The sequence below is a fragment of the Ascaphus truei genome, chromosome 7, assembly GCF_040206685.1.
Source record: "Ascaphus truei isolate aAscTru1 chromosome 7, aAscTru1.hap1, whole genome shotgun sequence".
Lineage (NCBI taxonomy): Eukaryota > Metazoa > Chordata > Amphibia > Anura > Ascaphidae > Ascaphus > Ascaphus truei.
The window spans coordinates 30,300,850-30,305,692 of record NC_134489.1 but is presented as its reverse complement, the minus strand read 5'-3'; positions in this window follow the sequence as shown (position 1 = coordinate 30,305,692).

The following is a 4,843-nucleotide window of genomic DNA, read 5'->3' as shown; positions in this document are numbered from 1 at the left end:
TGTTAGGTCATTTTATTGCTTCCAGCACTGTATGTGCAGCTGCGTATTAAATACAGTTTAGATATTACAGATGTAAGTCTAACTCCATCACATACATTGTAAATGGATTAACATACTGTACTCCCTAAGACTTGTGTCTTGGTGATTGCTAATTCTTATATGCAAATGGCATCTAACGTGCATCAACAACTCACATCATCAGAGATGTTCCCAGTTCTCTTTCTTGTGTTGGTGCTGTTAGTATTTCCCCACGTGGTCAGCATGTTTGTCAACTCAGACTGCGCTCTCAGAATTCCCACATTGGAGCAATATTTCAAGGATGGAGACGTCATCTTTGGAGGACTCGTCACTGTGCATATTATGCCCTTGTACATGAAGAACCCTTTTCATCGCCTACCTCAATATGAGAAATTATGTCGTGTGTGAGTATGCTGTGTTTTTCTTTTCAAGCTAAGTGGTTCCTGTTCCATTATGTAAATATTGCAGTTGCCCTCAAAGTTCCGCATGTACAAATCTCGCCTTATTTATCATATAGTATGTATAGAACTTTTGATAGTTGCACATTAATAATAATCGAAAGTCCAGACTTACTTTAAACAGATTTCACTCACATACAGTACAGCGCTTGGTATTGTATTCACAAATGATGCTGCAGAGGGACTGAGAAATAGCACATACAAATGTTAAAATATATACTAATATTTAACAATAGAATCCAGACTCAATGTAAGATCTCCGTTTCTATCCCTCTTGTATTCCCACTGAGAGGCTGACACATTTAAATAAGACACAGAGCCTTGAAAAAACACTGAGGAGGAAGACTCCAAATGCCATTAATTAAAAGACAGTCCATTTCTGTTACAGATCATGCAAAAGACTTGAGGATTGGTTTCACTGGTATTTGTTACACATTATTACATTGTTAATACATTTACATGATAGAAGTTAACGTGCTCTCATCATGTCTGTCTATATTAATATCACTGCATCATTAGGCTGCGTCCATAGAGGATGGAGCCGCACTTAGACGCGCGGACGCTGAGGCTCGCATGTTCAAGCATGAGCGATTTCATGCACATGCAGGCGAGCCAGCGTGCGCGATTGGGAGGCAGGGGGAGGCGAGGCAGTAACCTCACTGGGCCAATAGCCCGCGACGCACCGATGTCAACGTCACGGTGCCAACGTTACAGCGCCGTGACGTTGACGCTGCTGTGCTGTGATTGGATGTTTTCAGCCGACAGCATGCTGAAAAACAGCATTCGCTGTCGGCTGAAAAATCCAACTCCTCAGCACGCCTGCGGACGCTCGCATGAGCCCCCTCTCAAGACATCCTCATTGAGGGTGCCGGGGCTTAGCGCTGCCTGTCCTTCCATGGACGAAGCCTTAGATCGCATCAGCTTTCCCTGTATTATCTTCACTGCTGAATCTGATAGCCTCAGCAACAATTGTTTCTGTGCCTGGAATCCGTTATTTCACAGCAGAGATGCATTGCTCTTTAATCAATAATGTCTAGCAGTCTATTTATCAAAGTTTGCTCAACTGCACAACTGGGGCAAACCAGTGCATAAAATCTACTGTGTTTTATTAAAAGAAAAAGTCAGATGGCTTCTTTGATAAATCTGGAACATTTAGAGATGATCTGTCAGCATAAAGTAATTATAAAGGCAAAAAAATATCACTAAACGTTATCACCTACCCCAGGCTGGTGTTAAGCCTGTCCTGTCTATGTATATAATGGCCACTATATAAATATATAACTACTACACTGACAATGAAATTGGCCAACCTACAGTAGAATAAGTGATAACAAATACATCATATAACATATAAATATACCCTGGGACTCCTAGTCTTAATACATAGTAGCTGTGTCATGCTTACTGTTATGAGTGTGTAGGATTCATATTTGTCAGTCCGTCTCCATTACTAACAGGGATATACTCCATATAGTAACTACCTTGGGACTTTACATTTTATAAGATATTTTATTTAATATTACGTTATAGTACCATTTACCTTACAACCCATAGTTTAAAGAGTGCTAGTTGTGCAGAGTTCTTTCCTCTCCGTATCTACCCGTAAATTCTATATTCTTGCATCTTATTTCTGTTTGAACAGGCTGGCCCAAGAGCACTCCCCTTTTTCCCCCTTCCCCATTTTTTGAGACAGATTGTTTTATGCCAAATCCGTGGGCAGTTTTTGGTGGGGGGAACGGAATGGCCTAAAATATCTGTGAAGTTTCGGGGAACAGATTTGGACTGTTCTGCCCATCTCTAGTGCCCACTACTTCCATGCTACCACTGGCACCATGATCAACGTACAATATGATCACTTGTAATGGTAACTAGTGACCTCCACTCACTTATATTGGTCCTCCTCTTATTGTAGATTAAAGCTGAAGAACTACCAGAATCTTTTGGCCTTTGTGTTTGCAATCAATGAAATTAACAGGGATCCTGAGCTCCTTCCAAACACTTCCATTGGTTTCTATATCAGTGACACTTGTTTAAATGAAGAAATGTCAACATTGGGTGCGATTAACATGATGTCTGGAAAGTCAAGCTCAATACCCAACTTTAGGTGTGAGCACTCACGAAACATGGTGGCTTTTGTTGATGGCCTTTCTTCCAAAGTTACACTTGAGCTGGCCAGAGTATTCGGGATTTACAAGATACCACAGGTAAGGTTAAAAAAGATATACAGAACAATCCAAGCATACTGTATTGCTGAGAATATATGGGCATTAATCTTCTACTTTATAACTCATCTTTATTTTTTGCCATATTCTCAACTTGATACAGGGGTTCTCAACCTCAGTCCTCGATACCCACCAACAGGTCAGGTTTTTTAGGATATCTATGCTTCAGCACAGGTGGCTCAATCAGTGGCTCAAACAAAGACTTAGCCACCTGTGTTGAATCCTGGACATCCTAAAAACCTGACCTAAAGGGGAGTGAGGGGGGTTGGAGTTGAGAACCCCTGGTTTAATGTATTGAGCCATAGAATTGAAACATTATTTGATGCAAGGAGTGAATGTGTTAATTAAAATATGTACACTGGCGACACACTTTATTCGAGCTCGGCTAGTCCCACGAATTCAGGTATACCCGGGTGTATTGAGGTTTGTGACTGTTTTCTGCCCGAGTGCATTGAGGTATTTTCCAGCCAGGGATTGAAGCATTTTATTCCTGCTGGCTGCAATACTGCACAGTATATATATATATACTGCATTACAATTCATGAATTTATGCCATCTGGTAGACACGCGAAGCATTGCAGCCTATTAAATCCTAATCATTATCATTTAACAGATCAGCCGCCCGTCAGCCAGGCATGAACCCAGGCTGGGAAGACAAACGCAACGGGGCTTGTCAGAGGTGAGGAACGGCGCATTCCAGGTATCTGCCAGGTACATACCGGGTATTTGCTCGAATAAAGTGTGTCGGTGCAGTATGGCTAGTCGATCTTTCCCAACATCTCGTCATAATTAAATATATATTTCAATCTCTCTTTCTCTCTCTCATATTAATTTCAGTGCTTTTTAGTAGTATGAGGAGGGGGATAGGTAGGTGTTTCTATTAAAGATGTGGGCTTAGCCTCTGAGTTATCCTTAAAATACCTGAATATTACAGATGTTGATTAAAATTCAGTGGGTTTGCTGGAAAAGTATTTCACAACTTCACATGCTATTGAGGAAATATGGCATAGGTCATATTGGTATGTGGTTAATGATGTTTAAGGGTATTAAACATGTTGAATAGTAAGAATAGTAAGACATTTTCCCTGCCATACTGTATGGTGCCACATTATGTGGATATGTTGTTTTACGCACAGATGCACACACCCCTTGGTAAAGCAGACACAGGCAGACTCTAATCGAGCCACCTGTGCTGAATCTGGGATAGCCTGAAAACCTGACCTGTTGGGGGGGTGGGGAGGCTTGAGGATTGGAGTTGATCACTCCTGCTCTAAGTCACCCCAAAACAAACAATAATAAGGATTACATCAACAGATCTGCTTGCACTTTGCACAACATCTTTCACCTGCAGGTTCTCACTAACATGTTCTGACCACTGACCACCACATTATTTTCCAGATCAGCTACGCCACGTTGGATCCGATCCTGAGCGATAAAGTTCAGTTTCCTTCTGTCTACCGCACGGTCCCAAGTGAATCAGCCCAATTCCTGGGCATTGTCAAATTATTAAAGCATTTTGGCTGGACCTGGGTTGGAATACTGGCTTCAGAAGATGAGTCTGGTGTAAAGGCCAGTCAGATTCTACAGAAACAGATCACACAGAGTGGGGGCTGTGTTGAATTCAATGAGTTTTTACCTCTTTATCAGAGCATAGGGGAAAGGAGCATACAGATCACCAATAGTATGAAAAAGTCTACATCCCAAGTCATTATAGTTTATGGTAATTCAGATTACATGTCTACAATAAGCCTAATCATGTATTCCAATTTTGACCCTGTCCCAAAAAAGGTTTGGATCATCGCTTCTCAATGGGATGTGTCCTCTGGGTTGTATTATGACTTTCTGTCCCTTGCACCTTTTAATGGGAGCCTGGCTTTTACTCCCCATTATAAAGGTATCCCAGGATTTGAGCAATTCCTTGTAACCTTCAACCCTGACCTTTTGCCAGGAGACATTTTGACTTTAGAAACATGGTTTGAATTGCATTCATGTAATTGGATAAATACTTCCTTGCATGACACTGAAAGATGCACTCGCAATGAGAAGATTGAGAACTCCTTATATCCTAATTTTCACACAGATATTTCAGTCTATAGCTACAGTATATATAATGCTGTATATACTTTAGCACACGCCTTGCACAAT